General features: G+C 44.1%; 1 non-coding gene across 1 annotated transcript; it reads right to left on the bottom strand.

The window, feature by feature from the left end:
* Window positions 1-13549: 13549 nt before the first annotated feature.
* LOC139035297 (U6 spliceosomal RNA) lies at window positions 13550-13656 on the bottom strand. The gene has a single exon (XR_011487968.1). It is a non-coding gene; the product is annotated as a U6 spliceosomal RNA (small nuclear RNA).
* Between the last annotated feature and the right edge of the window lie 2215 nt (window positions 13657-15871).

Genomic DNA, 15871 nt, shown 5'->3' with positions numbered 1-15871 from the left:
TGAACCTGACCCCAGAATCCCAGGCTCCTGACCAGTACAGTAGCCATATTCCACCCAAGAGCTAAAGGGTGGAAGAGGGGAAGGGGGAGAATTGGTGTTGAAAGCACCCAGGAGTCTCTCTTCCCCCATTTCTAGGGCTTCCCTGTTGACTCAGACTGTAAAGAATCTGTCTGCAATGCAGGAGACCCAGGTTCAATTCCTGGGTCAGGAAGATCCCCTGGGGAATGAAATGGCAACCCACTCCAGTATTCTTGCCTGGAGAATTCCATGGACAGAGGAGCCTGGCAGTCCATGGGGCTGCAAAGAATCAGACACACTTCTAATACCAAACCCTGTCAATTTTTTCTCCTCCCAAGAACTAACATTTTTAAAATACTTGAGTCTGTGCCAGAAACCATTCTGAAGGCTTCAAACATCATATGAGGTGGAGTTGACATTCACATGCTCACATGTGGAGAAACTTAGGCACAAGAAGGGATGTATTGTCCACAAGCCTGGTGAGCAGCAGATTCAAACCCAGGTAACCTGGCTGTGGAGCCACGTTCTTCATCGTTACTCTGGACCACTTCTGGGCAGAGCCCCCTCTGGTCCCTCCTCGCCATCCCCAGGCTGTACTTGACTCGAGCTCTTTCAGTTCAGTTCAGTTCAATTCAGTCGCTCAGTCGTGTCCGATTCTTTGCAACACCATGAATTGCAGCACGCCAGGCCTCCCTGTCCATCACCAACTCCCGGAGTTTACTCAAACTCATGTCCATCGAGTCGGTGATGCCATCCAGCCATCTCATCCTCTGTCATCCCCTACTCCTCCTGCCCCCAATCCCTCCCAGCATCAGGGTCTTTTCCAATGAGTCAACTCTTCGCATGAGGTGGCCAAAGTACTGGAGTTTCAGCTTCAGCATCAGTCCTTCCAAGTCCTTCCCAGGACTGATCTCCTTTAGGACGGACTGGTTGGATCTCCTTGCAGTCCAAGGGACTCTCAAGAGTCTTCTCCAACACCACAGTTCAAAAGCATCAATTTTTCAGCACTCAGCTTTCTTCACAGTCCAACTCTCACATCCATACATGACCACTGGAAAAGCCATAGCCTTGACCAGATGGACCTTTGTTGGCAAAGTAATGTCTCTGCTTTTCAATATGCTGTCTAGGTTGGTCATAACTTTCCTTCCAAGGAGTAAGCGTCTTTTAATTTCACGGCTGCAGTCACCATCTGCTGTGATTTTGGATCCCCCAAAAATAAAGTCTGACACTGTTTCCCCATCTATTTCCCGTGAGATGACGGGACCAGATGCCATGATCTTAATTTTCTGAATGTTAAGCTTTAAGCCAACTTGTTCACTCTCCTCTTTCACTTTCATCAAGAGGCTCTTTAGTTCCTCTTCACTTTCTGCCATCAGGGTGGTGTCATCTGCATATCTGAGGTTATTGATATTTCTCCTGGCAATCTTGAGCTCTTTAGCCTCTCTTAACTCAACTACCACCACCACCTGTGGTCTCTATTTCCAAGTTCTTCCCTCCCCTCGCCCTAATTTTACCCTCCATACTGCCACCAGGATGGCCTTTTGGAAACAAAACTCTGTGTTTTTTTTTTCAGCTGGAGGAAACTGGAGATGCTTTTTCAGCACCTGCAGAGTAAATTCAGGCTCCTTAGCATAGCATCCCAGGCTCTCCCCAGGCTGGCTTGACCTCCATGGCCGTACCACCCACCCTGCCACAAGGAGCCTTGCAGCATTCCTGGGACACGCCACATCCTTTCCCATCCTCTGCATCTTAGCAGACACAGCTGCTTCTGGTCAGAACATCCTTGCTTGTCTTCTCTGGCTGGGGGACATCACATCTGCCCTCTGCCATCCCCCCCGGCCCTCCCGTGCGCCTTCCCCCATCAACCACAGCAGTCCTTGGGGTCATCTACCATGACTCATGGGCTTCCCTGGGGGCTCAGTTGGTGAAGAATCTGCCTGCGATGTAGGAGACTGCCTACAACGCAGGAGACCTGGGTTCAGTCCCTGGGTCTGATCCCTGGGTCAGGAAGATCCCATGGAGAAGGAAATGGCAACCCACTCTAATATTCCTGTTTGGAGAATTCCGTGGACAGAGGAGCCTGCCGGGCTACAGTCCATGGGATGACAAGAGTCAGACGTGACTTAGCAACTCAACCACCGCCACCGCAGTGACTCACACGTCGTGAGAACCTCTCTGGGCACAGAAAAGTCGGGAGCTCCCTGACACATCCAACTCAGTGTGGCCGGAGCTGCTTCTGTCTTGCCCACACACAGGCAGCAGCAGACCTGGGGCCTTCCAGCCAGCTGGTCTGCCGCGGTTCAGTGTGGTTCAGGATGGTGGGTCCTCAGTGCCCGGCCTGGGTGTCCAGCACAAACTGCTAGATTAATCAGTGAACGCACGGTTAACTTGTAACATGGGTGCAGCCTGCCCATTTAGATGTGCGGTGAGCCTCTGAGTGCAATCACTGTCCAGTCCAAGGTTTGAGCTGAGGTCTGGGAGGCGGGCAGAAGGAAGGACGTGATCACAGAGCGTACAGCACATCCACAGCAATGCCTGAGGAGACTCTGGAGAAGAGAGGTCAGAATTGACATCCTTCCATCCCTCTTCAGGGACAGGTATCATGATGAAGGGGGCAGTGGGTAAAGAATTCACCTCCCCATGCGGGAGACACACGAGACTAGGGCTCGATCCCTGGGTCAGGAAGATCCTGTCGATAAGGAAATGGCAACCAACTCCTGTATTCTTGCCTGGAGAATCCCGTGGTCAGAGGCGCCTGGCAGGCTACAGCCCAAGGGGTCGCCAAAGAGTCAGACAGGACTAAGTGAATAAGCACGTCATGACGAGACAACAATGAGATAAAGGCCCAGGAGCCTTGGAGAAAACAAAGGGGGATTTCTGCTCTTCTGGTTTTAAATACTGACTTTCAGTTCAATCCTGTGAGGCAGGCAGGGCGGACTTTACTATCCCCACTTTACGGAGGAGGAAACCGAGGTTCAGAGAAATGACATGATTTGGAAAGTTATGACATGAGTGAGTAACAGAATTCAGACTGTAATGTCAGTTTTCTGTTTCTAGGTCACAGCTTACTCCTCTGTCCTGGGCACCACCAGCCCATACAATGCTTTGTGCGAATTTGGAAGCTGTGTCCCCTTCCTCCAAGTGGGAGCAGAAGGTTCTCCCTCTGGCTGACTTCGCAAGCAGGACAGCATCTGGACTGTTGCCCTCTTATCCCCCATGGCACATTCTATGCACACTCTTGGGTCCTGTTACTCTTCCTCTATCTGACTCCCCCATCACCTTCAGACTATCTCCAGTGAGCAACTCTGGCTGGAGGGATGCCAGGCTGGACAGTTAGAAGCTGGCAGTCTGTGGTTAGAAGCCATACTTCCCAGGGTTGACCTCTCCGGATGGCATCTATTACCCAGAACCTGCCTGAACTGCTCCCCCAAAACTCTGTCCTCATGAAGCCCCCAATCTATTTAACATCCCCCCTGTCACAGTGTCTTCTCTGACATTGGACAGTAAAGGACATGGTGTGTATAGTGCTTCACACAGTGTGCGTGTCCATAAATATTAAATGATGACAGGATATTTTTTCAAAAAGGTGAAGGTTCCCCCTCTCAGAACTCTTCTCTGTTGTACATCTTTGCCAAGAGTGGGTTAAGATGGTCCGTCTTTCAGCAAGAATCAGGGTTTGGAGATTAGTGAAGTGAGAATTGGTCAGGTTTAATGGCACAGATAATATTTTATTTTTATTTCAATTTTAATACACTATCAACATGCAATGAAGTAAGATATACGGCAACACTTGAGGAAGGAACTGCCCTCCAACTTATCTTCAGTTACCAATTTGGGACCCGTTTCTCAAGTTATTTTTCTGCCAGTCTTGAGAATCTTGGAAAATTTTGCCTTCATCAAAGTGATATATTGGGAAGGGTAAAGGTCACCTTAAACTTTGCACAAGAAATCAGAGTAGTGTTTGACCATGACACTTGGAAATTTTTTTTCCCCAAAAGATATAAAGAAGCCAGAAAAAGAGGAAAACTTCTTTCCTCTGAACAATGAACTTTCTTCATTCTTTGATGACATCCAAGATATTTATTTTGACCCCAGATACCATTAGATGTGGGGCTTCCCTGGTAGCCCAGCTGGTAAAGAATCTCCCTGCAACGCAGGAGACCCCAGTTTGATTCCCGGGTCAGGAAGAGCCCCTGGAGAAGGGATGGGCTCCCCACTCCTGTGTTCTTGGACTTCCCTGCTGGCTCAGATGGTAAAGAATCTGCCTGTAATATGGGAGATCTGGGTTCGATCCCTGGGTTGGGAAGATCCCCTGAAGGAGGGCATGGCAACCCACTCCAGTACCCTTGCCTGGAGAATCCCCATGGACAGAGGAGCCTAGCGGGCTACAGTCCACGGGGTCGCAAAGAGTGACTAAGCACAGCACAGCACCGTTAGATATACAGATGGCTTAGTGAGCTAGGAAACTGATCTAGCTGTGAATAGCCTCAGGATTGTAATTCTTTATTTATGTCTGCGGTTCCATTAGATTGGACATCCTTTGGGTCAGAGACCATACCTGATTCACCTTAGTGTTTTATCACCCAGCACATTGCCTGGCACACAGAAGGTACCCATTATAAGTTTGATAAATAACAGTAATAATAACAATAGTTAGCATGTGTGGAATATTTCCAATGGGCTAGATGCCTTTGAATATTTTATGTGTAGCATTTTACATTGAATATTCTGTATAACTTCATGGGGCGGTGTTATGGGTTGACTTGTGCTCTCTCCAAAGTCATTTGCTGAAGTCCTAACCAAAATGTGACTTTATTGGGAAACAAGGCATTGCAGATGTATCTGTGTGTGTGTTAGTCCCTCAGTCGTGTCCGTCTCTCTGTGACCCCATGAACGGTAGCCCACCAGGCTCCTCTGTCCATGAAATTCTCCAGGCAAGAATGTTGCAGTGGGTTGCCATTCCCTTCTCCAGGGGATCTTCCTGACCCAGGGATCGAACTCGGGTCTCCTGCATTGCAGGCAGATTCTTTACCATCTGAGACCTCAGGGAAGCACACCACAGGTATAGTTATGTAAAATTAGGCCATATTGGAGTAGAGTAGACTCCTAATCTAGTATGTCTGGTGTCCTTATTAAAAGGGGAATTTTGGACATAGACTTTCACAGGAAGAACATCATGTGAAGATGAAGGCAGAGATCTGGATGATGCACACTATGAGAAAGTAGCAGGAGAAATAGGAGAAGTCAAATGATTCCCTGTTCCTAGGAATACTTATAAATTACCTGCTATAGTAAATGCTGGGGGGCCCTGTCTAGATCCCCTTTTCTCCCCTCTGCTAAGTCCATCTCCAGGAATTTCCTCCACCCAAGAGAGTCACAGACTCTCCACCAACTCATTGGACATGAGTTTGAGCAAACTCGGGAGACGGTAAAGGGCAGGGAAGTCTGGGGTGCTGCAGTGCTTGGGGTCGCAAAGAGTCGGACATGACTGAGCGACTGAACTGAACTGAAGAGCCACTCCTCCTAACAATACTCCCCCTGGTGGTTACTGGGCGTAAAGGCCCCGTCCCCTTGCCTGAAGAGGGGACAACTCGGGCCCCAGCTGCGAAGCTCTCACAGCACGGGCTGCGGCTTTTATCTTCTCCTCTTCCCAGTCCTGCTTCCCTCACTCCCCCAAAGGTTGCAGCAGCCTTTACTCCATCCCAGTCATGCCTAATTTCCATTTGTGGACCCATCCGGTTCAGAGGTGCCTGATCTGTGTTCCCTACCCCTATTAACACGCCAAAGGCTGAGCTTGTAACTGACACAGGTCCAGTCAGCTTGTTATGGTTCTGAATGCCTCAAGGGAGGTTTAGTGTAGGCACATGACCTAAACCATTCCAACCGGAGTGAGTGTCAGAACTTTTGCTTGGAATCCTGGAACAATGGAGGATTTTCTATCACTTGCTGTGAAGGAGGAAGCACCTGTCTTAGGAGGTTTGATAGCCATCTTGTAACCACAGGCCTTTGGATGAAGTGGATGCCTTGGAAGGCAGCGCTGAGAAAGAAGGCAATCTTGTCCCTAGTGACACCATTGACTCTGGATCAATACAGTTGGCTATACTCCAAAATGGGCTTCCCCAGCGGCTCAGCGGGTAAAGAATCTACCTGCAGTTCAGGAGACACAGGAGACGTGGGTTCAATCCCTGGGTTGGGAAGATTCCCCTGGAGAAAGAAACACCAATCCACTCCAGTATTCTTACCTGAAAAATCCCACGAACAGAGGAGCCTGGCGGGCTATAGCCCAAAGGGTTGCAAAGAGTTGGACACAACAGAGAGATTAAGCGCGAGCACATGCTCCAATATAAAGTAAAAAGTTGGTGAAGAACATCCTGTCTATAGACTTGAATCTCATATGAGTATATGCATCTCATAACCCATATACTCATATATGAGTATACTCATATACTCATATACATCTCATATACTCATATGAGTATATGAATCTCATAACTCTTCAAGCAAATTTAAGTTGGGTTTCCCATTACTTACAACACAAAAACTTTTAAAACACCTGCATTATTTTCATAATCAGAAGTGAACACCTAAAAGTATATTAAAAATACTTCTTCCACAGGACTGAGGTCAAACCCCTCCTCCTCCAAGAGTGGTCACAGACAGCAAGGGCTCAGGGTGACTTTCCCATCACTGAATGGCTCTCCTCCTCATTCCCTAGATGCCCATCTGAGACTAGGTGAACTCATGCCTTAGATTGCTCTGTCCTAGCTGTATATATTTTGTCTTCCTAGTGAGTCAGAAAATGGCTCTGGAGTAAGGGGTCATGTCTTGTCATGCCATCATAAATCTCTTAATGCCATTTTTCAGATCCCACAGGGTCATTTTTCTCATATTTATGAGAAACCTCAATTTCAACTTTAATATTATTTCCAAAAGAGGTTAAACAAATAGATATACCTTCTACATTAGACATGTTAACTTGTCAGTAAACACATTACTTTTCTGGTAATATGACTGAAACTTATAATTTCCCTTATCCTAAGTAGATGTACCTTGGATATCCTCTGAGATATCCTTGGTACCAAGCACAGTGCCAAAGATGTCTTTTATAGCATCATTTATTCTCAGAGTTTGAACGAGCCTCAGTGGTCATCTCATGCAATCTTTTGGAAATTCCCATAAGGCAAGGGAATTTCCAGGCAGTATAGCTGATTGGTGGCAGAGCCAGACCTTGAACTCAGGTCTTTTAGGTATCTAATAAAATACCCATTTGACTGAATAAACCATACTTAACAGAATTAGCTACAGAGCACTGTGCAAATTCACCTTCTAAGGTGCCCCATAAATGCTTCAATAAGAGTTTTACAGCAGGTTCAAAGTTGTTAACTCATTTTTCAACTTCTCCAAGGCCCCATATGATATAGAGCGCCAGGCTGATGGAGGAAGGGATTTTTCTCCACCAGTCAGTCAGGTGGCCTGTTTCAGCCCCCGGAGTAGCTGTTAATCAGGTTTCAATAGACTTCAGCGTTTCACTCAGAACCTGTTGGCAATCCTAAAACTCTACCAATCCTGTCATCTCTGCAAAATGAGCTTCAGCTATGGCCCCATCCGTTTTCAGTTTTATTGAGGGGTCCCTTCAGAACAGTTCCTACTGCAGCATTAATACGAACCTCAGCAGGGATCCCTTCTTTACCCCGAGCTGCTCTCTCAGGGTACAAGATGATGTGCTCCTGCTCTCAGAGATTTAATAGCATCAGGGCAAGTTTGTAATGTGCTCTTCATCCCAGTGCCAGGCCAGTTCTTCCCATGCACAGAGTGGGGGCTATTAGGAGCAGCATTACACTTCTCCAGGGCTGTCAGACTCTATCCAATTTTTTTCCTTATAGCTTTGCTGAGAATTCTCCTGCTCCTGTTTCTCAATTTTTATCAGACCTGTTGAATCCCTCCTATGACACTTCCGCATCTTCTATTTAAACCTCCTTCCCCAAGCAGGTTTAACGCAAATATTATCTAATATGCTGAGCAACTACTTTGTGACTGACTTGGAGCTAAGCAGATTACCTCATTCAAATTTGCGATCAGTTTATTATCAGGTATTGTAATCACTCCTTCTCAGCTGAGGAATCTAAGACTTCAGAGAGCTTAAACAACTGGTACAAAATGGTGTTGGGATTGTTGAACCCAGGCAGTTCAATTTCTGGGTCAGGACATTTTACGTGTGTGCTCAGTCAGTCATGTGCAACATTTTGCCACCCCGTGGACTGTAGCCCAGCAGGCTCTTCTGTCTGTGGGGTTATCTAGGCAAGAGTACTGGAGTGGGTTGCCGTTTCCTCCTCAAGGGGAGCTTCCCAATCCAGGGATAGAACCCGAGTCAGCTGTGTCTCCTGCATTGGCAGGCAGATTCTCTACCACTGAGCCGTCTGAGAAGCCCCCAGCACTCTTTACAACTGTACTGTATTATTTCTAGGTTTATGAAATTGATTCCTTTGGAATCTGCTCACATCACATCCACCCTTACGCACATGACCACAACCCTACCTCAATAACAGGTTATCTGTTAGGCATTATAGTCATAGTGTTGAGGAACTATGGCTCTCTCTGTAAGATATAAAAAATTACTGTGTTCAACATTAAAAGAATACTGCAAAAGAGTGACACGAGGGATCATTGTGATGTTGGAACTGTTCATTATCTTAAGTGTGTTGGAATGTACACAGGTGATAAAATTGTTTAGAACTTAATACACACACACACTGAGTACATGTGTAATGGGAAATCTGAATATGACTGTGGCTGGTATCAATGTGAATATCCTGGTTGTGCTATCACAGTGTAGTTTTGAAAATGTTAACACTGGGGGAAACTGGGCAAAGTGTCCAAGAAATTCCCACTGTAGTCTTTATTAAGACTGCACATGAATCTACAATTTAAAAAAATGAGAAGGAATTCCCTGGCAATCCAGTGGTTAGGACTCAGCTCTCATTTCCAGGAGCCTGGGCTCAATCCCTTGTCAAGGAACTAAAATCCTGCAAACCACGAAGTTCAGCCAAAAACAAGCAACAGCAACAAAATTGAAAGAAGAAAAATAAGGAGAAAAGGAACGTTGTAAAATAAAAATTAGTATATGCTTAAATATTTATAAAATGTAACATTATGTCAATTGACTCAGTGTAATGAATCAATTATTTTTCATTTTTATATGCAAGTTTAAATCACAAAGAAAATAAATAATTCTTAGCAAACTTAATATTATAAAAGTCCTCTTAAATTTTGCATGGAAAATAAAAATTGCATGTGATTTTGGATGTGAGTGCTTTGCAATGTGTTTGTTATGATGTGGGTGAAGCCTTCAAAACTGAGTGTCTAAGGCCTATAAAGTTCTTGAAATGACCCTGTTTGCAAACTGGACCTCTTAACCTGCCTTCAGTGAAGTATGTGCCCTTGAAATGGACTCAAAACTTACTATCTCTGAAAATGGAACCTTCCTACAATATTGGTGGGAATGTAAATTGGTGCAGCCACTAGAAAAAACAGTATGGAGGTTCTTCAGAAAACTAAAAAAAAAAATGCTGTATGACCCAGCAATCCCACACCTGGGCATGAAAGTGAAAGTGAAGTTGCTCAGTCGTATCCGACTCTTTGCGACCCCATGGACTGTAGCCTACCATGCTCCTCCGTCCATGGGATATTCCAGGCAAAAATACTGGAGTGGGTTGCCACTTCCTTCTCCAGGGGATCTTCCTGACCCAGGGATCCATCCTGGGTCTCCCACATTATAAGCAGACGCTTTACCATCTGAGCCACCAGGGAAGTCCTGGGCGTATATCCAGATAAAACTATAATCTAAACAAATCCATGCACCCCTGTGTCCATAGCAACGCTGTTCACAGTAGCCAAGACATGGGAACAACCTATGAATGGATAAAGAAGATATGGTACATATATATGATGGAATACTACTTAGCCAGAAAAAGGAATGAAAAAGCCCATGGTCAGAGGAGCCTGGTGGGTTACAGTGCCTGGAGTTGAAAGAGTTGGACTTGACTTAGTGACTAAACCACCACCGCAATGACATTTGCAGCAACATGGGTGCAACTAGAGATTATCACACTAAGTGAAGTAAATCCTAAAGAGAAAGACAAATACCGTATGATATCAGCCACATGTGGAATCCAAAATATGACACAAATGAACTTATTTACTAAACAGACCCACAGACATAGAGCACAGATTTTGTGGATGCCAAAGGGGAGGGAAGTGGGGAAGGGATGGAGTGGGAGATTGGGGTTAGGAGAAGCAAACTATTACATATAGAATGAATAAAAAGTAAGGTCCTATTGTATAGCACAGTGAACTATAGTCAATATTCCATGATAAACTGTAACAGAAAATAATATTTTAAAAGAATCTATGTGTATAACTGAATTCCTCCTTGGTGTCATTTGACCTTTTCAAGATGAAGCATCAAGACTTGGATCCTTCTTCCCCTACGGAACCAATCAGGGATTGCATTTGACTTACCCAATGCTTCCTCTCCACAGTCACCCTTTTAATACTCATAAAAACAGTGGTTTTAAAGATTTCCCTTTAAAATTTAGCCAATAAAGTTAAGTGTTTCTCAGAAAAATCAGCACTGGAGTGCTGTCACCCTCTCCTCCCCCAGAGTTCTGTCAATATTTCATCTTCATTAATGAGGCTAAAGATTTTCATATTTACCAATCTGAGCCAACCCCGTGAGCACTGTCTCCCCATTCTCTTGCCTGCAAATCCCTCTTGGTTCTTTTTCTGTGAACTCTAGGCTGGGAGAAGCAAGAGTTGGAGCTTGGCTTCCCAGCCTTCCCTGCGTGGGTTAAGGATCACCTGTGATACTAATAATTGTTGTCTTTGGTAACTTCGACTTGAACAGTAACAAAAGGTATAAATCACCCCCAAGGCTCTTAATTACTCCCATTAACAGTTGCTTTGTTATCCCGGATGTGGAGCAGTTTCACTGCTCTGTGAGTACACACGGTGAGTACAGAGCTACAAGCCTGGCTTCGGGCCAGGAGTTAAAATAAGTTATGCTAAATGGATGGCTCAATTGTTCCCCTGGACTCTCTCTAGGTTTGGGGGATGTGGGCTTAAGTGAACGAACGCTATAGGAGTCCGGGGAACGTGCAGCTTCTAGGAGTTCCTTGTGTTACTCTGCCTCACGCCATGGTTTTTTATTTCTCTAATCTTTTAGCTTAGCTTCTAATGTCACTGTTTCTTCCTCTCTTATTCTACCTGGTGCGTGCATGCATGCGTGCTTTGTCGCTTCAGTCGTGTCTGACCCTTTGCGACCCCATGGACCATAGCCCACCAGGTTCCACTGTCCGTGAGATTCTCCAGGCAAGAATTCTGAAGTGGGTTCCCATGCCCTCCTCCAGGAGAACTTCCTGACCTGGGACTCAAACCTGTGTCTCTTACGTCTCCTGCAATGGCATGCGAATTCTTCACAACTAGCACTGCCTGGGAAGCCCCTTTCTTAATTTGGCTTCCAACGTCAGTGTTTTCTTCCTTCCTTACTGTACCTGGTACCACTACAAATCTTTTTTTCTTTTCTTCCATGGATTCTGTACCTGGCAAAAAATAAAGGTATAAAATTTAGGAGGAAAATCCAAAAAAGGAAGTCACTTGGCCAGGCTGTTTGAGCTGAAGGTCTGGAGGTTTTCAGCTTTGCTCTTCAAAAAATTGCCATAGTGTCCAGGTTACATGTATACTTAGATCTCAGCTTCTCAGTGAGGAATTCAGGAAGACATGCCATGTGACCCAAGCCTCCCTTCAGCTGCCAGTGTGAACTGGGATCCTTCAGAGACTAGTAGACGTGGTGTGACCCAGTACTTCTTCACCTCAGGACTCTGGACAGATCCTTACATCTGCTGTGTGACCCTGAACTGACGGTTTGCACCTTCTGAGCCTCAGATGCCCCACATTTACATACCTCACAGCCCAGGAGGATTATGTGAGCCGATACCTGGCATCCCGTAACACAGCTGGCAGAAAGTAAGTTCTTCATAATGGGAGCTGCCACCCTGATGGTGCTGAAAATCTGAAGAGCATGCCCTTTGCTTTGAATTACAAATTACATTTGAAGATTTTTTTTTTAATATTTACAACTTTATTCCAGAAATAGATCAGTGACAGAACATCAAGGTTCTTATGCAAACCTTGTTGATACATTTTTTTTCCATTTATTTTTATTAGTTGGAGGCTAATTACTTTACAATATTGTAGTGGGTTTTGTCATACATTGACATGAATCAGCTATGGATTTACATGTATTCCCCATCCCAATCCCCTCTCCCACCTCCCTCTCTACCCTATCCCTCTGTGTCTTCCCAGTGCACCAGGCCCGAGCACTTGTCTCATGCATCCCACCTGGGCTGGTGATCTGTTTCACTATAGATAATATATATGTTTCGATGCTGTTCTCTCGAAACATCCCACCCTCACCTTCTCCCACAGAGTCTAAAAGTCTGTTCTGTACATCTGTGTCTCTTTTTCTGTTTTGCATATAGGGTTATCATTGCCATCTTTCTAAATTCCATATATATGTGTTAGTATACTGTAATGTTCTTTATCTTTCTGGCTTACTTCACTCTGTATAATGGGCTCCAGTTTCATCCATCTCATTAGAACTGATTCAAATGAATTCTTTTTAATGGCTGAGTAATATTCCATGGTGTATATGTACCACAGCTTCCTCATCCATTCGTCTGCTGATGGGCATCTGGGTTGCTTCCATGTCCTGGCTATTATAAACAGTGCTGCGATGAACATTGGGGTGCACGTGTCTCTTTCAGATCTGGTTTCCTCAGTGTGTATGCCCAGAAGTGGTATTGCTGGGTCATATGGCAGTTCTATTTCCAGTTTTTTAAGAAACCTCCACACTGTTCTCTATAGCAGCTGTACTAGTTTGCATTCCCACCAACAGTGTAAGAGGGTTCCCTTTTCTCCACACCCTCTCCAGCATTTATTGCTTGTAGTCTTTTGGATAGCAGCCATCCTGACTGGCATGTAATGGTACCTCATTGTGGTTTTGATTTGCATTTCTCTGATAATGAGTGATGTTGAGCATCTTTTCATATGTTTGTTAGCCATCTGGATGTCTTCTTTGGAGAAATGTCTGTTTAGTTCTTTGGCCCATTTTTTGATTGGGTCATTTATTTTTCTGGAATTGAGCTTCAGGAGTTGCTTGTATATTTTTGAGATTAATCCTTTGTCTGTTGCTTCGTTTGCTATTGTTTTCTCCCAATCTGAGGGCTGTCTTTTTACCTTGCTTATAGTTTTCTTTGATGTGCAAAAACTTTTAAGTTTCATTAGGTCCCATTTGTTTATTTTTGCTTTTATTTCCAATATTCTGGGAGGTGGGTCATAGAGGATCCTGCTGTGATTTATGTCAGAGAGTGTTTTGCCTATGTTCTCCTATAGGAGTTTTATAGTTTCTGTTCTTACATTTAGATCTTTAATCCATTTTGAGTTTACTTTTGTGTATGGTGTTAGAAAGTGTTCTAAAAATATGGAACGCTTCATGAATTTGCGTGTCATCCTTGCGCAGGGGCCATGCTAATCTTCTCTGTATCGTTCCAATTTTAGTGTACGTGCTGCCGAAGCGAGCACACATTTGAAGATCTTAGGTCAAATGCCCCCACTGTATTCAGCATCCTGTGCCATCACTCCCATCTCCTCTGTCTTCTCCATCCACACTCTTAGAACATGTGCTGAGACTTTAAATTGGATGTTCCTTCATTTCGCCTTGTCTTCTGCATTGGGTTTTAGACCTTTTGGACACAAAGATTGTATCCTGCATGTTTGTGGTATGAATAAGTAAATAAATAATGAGGAAATCAATGATGATAAAGAAATATGTGAGCATAGACCACAAAGAAATAATGAACCTTCTCCAGACATCCTGATGTACCAAGAGTGTTGAAAATACTGCTTACTTAGAAGTACCTCAGAGGGCTTAAAAATTCATTTGGTAACAAAAAGTATGCTCCTTTCCTGCCTTTTTATTGAATCAGCTGCAACTGATCACAGGCCTACTTCCCCAACAGGAACCAGCTTCACCTCTCCCTGAGATCAAGAAATCTCCATCCAACACTTGAAAAAAAATCCAAAGAACAGAAAGGAAACAAATCTTAATCAATCTCTCTATTTCTGTCTGTCTCTCTCCACACATACACAAATGAAGTCATCAGAATCTCAACAGTGTTTATTGTGGGTAGTAAGAATTTGAATGAGGTTAATTTTCTCTTTTTTTTCTTTCTGTAATTTCCAAGGTCTCTACAATGAGAATTATTACCATTGTAATTAGAAAAAAAAGTTAACAAGGCACAGTCCTCTGGGAGGAAAATCAAGCCTCCTTAGATAGGAATAAGTGCTAAAGTCAGAAGCCCAGATTGTCTGGGACAGTTCTAATTTTGAATTCTGGATTCACTGACCCCAGAGTACATTCTTTCCATTTGTGTTGTGACAGTTTAGGTGAGATGCTCCTTGGTAAATTTGATTCACTTAGAAAAACAAGTCCTAGATGGGGACCAGGAGGTCATGCCACAGACCCAGCTTGCATAAGTCATTCACATGTCAGCAGCTATATGCCCGCTGCAGCTCCAAGTGCACTGGGGAACACTGACTAATGCTTCTCCAAGGTCAGGTATGAATGTACATGGTTGAAATACACAGGACTCATGATCCTATGTTCATTATCATCACTATCATCACCACCAACACTTATGGAACTCTTACTACCTACCAGGAATGACATTAAATGCCTGCGTTCTCTCACTCAACCTCACAACAACCCTGAGGTAGAAATGATTTCTGCATTCCACTTAGAAGAAAGCAGAAACTTAGAAAGGTTATCACCAGAGAAAACATTCATTTCATCATGTTCTACTTTAAAGCAGTTCATGTGAGAAAGATAGAGACAATTGGGTTAAGAATCTAGTCTGTGGAAACGACTTTGAAAATATACAGCAATAAAATAACAATTAGGATAAAAAGAAGGGCTGGGGAGGGGGCCAAGCTACTATGTCACAAGACCCATGTGTTTCTGCAGCCCGGAAGTGAGAACACACTAAGATGACGAGGACAGAGACCACAGGAAAAAATATTTGCACTTAAATGCCAATATTTCTGAAATTCATAACCTGGTTGGAAGCTGGGACTGCCTGTCTACACACTGAGCAGGGACTGGTCCCTGGCTGGGAGGCAAAGACCTTGAGTTAGCATGTTGTCCTAATTATTCAGTAGTTATTTTCTTAATAATGCAATTGTTTTTAAAGGGATAACATATCCGAGGCCTCTTGCAATCTCTTTAATAGGCTTTATTTCTGTTGTTGTATAGTTTTATTTCACTGCTAAAGTGAAACTGTAATTCAGTTTAAATGCTATATGTTGCAGGCAAGCTGCTCACAATGTATGGCCTGAGGAATTTTTGGAAACTTGTCTTTAGGTGTTATTGGCACAAAATAACAGCCTGAATTTTTTGTCCTCTGGGTGTAAAAGACAAATAAAGCTTCCTGTGGCTTGACAACTTATAAAAGTTAACTCTGCCACAAAACATGTGGGGGAAAAAAGGCTCTGAAATCTTTTCTATCTCTGGAATGAGAATACCAGAGAAAGCTGTAAGAATCCGGAAAGTATACGTTTACTATCAGGAAAAGGTCACAACTTCTAGCTTTAAAGAAAAATAACAAGCCACAGACTAGGAGAAAGCCTTTTCAAAACCTACTCTGTTAATAACAGATAAAACCTCTTACCCAAAATATGCAAACAACTCTTAAAACTCAACAGTAAGAAAACAGGGACTCCCCTGGTGGTCCAGTGGGTA

Source organism: Odocoileus virginianus, chromosome 5 (genome assembly GCF_023699985.2).
Source record: "Odocoileus virginianus isolate 20LAN1187 ecotype Illinois chromosome 5, Ovbor_1.2, whole genome shotgun sequence".
Classification (NCBI taxonomy): Eukaryota; Metazoa; Chordata; class Mammalia; order Artiodactyla; family Cervidae; genus Odocoileus; species Odocoileus virginianus.
Note: the sequence above shows the minus strand (reverse complement) of the source record. Positions and strands in the feature narration are given on the sequence as shown.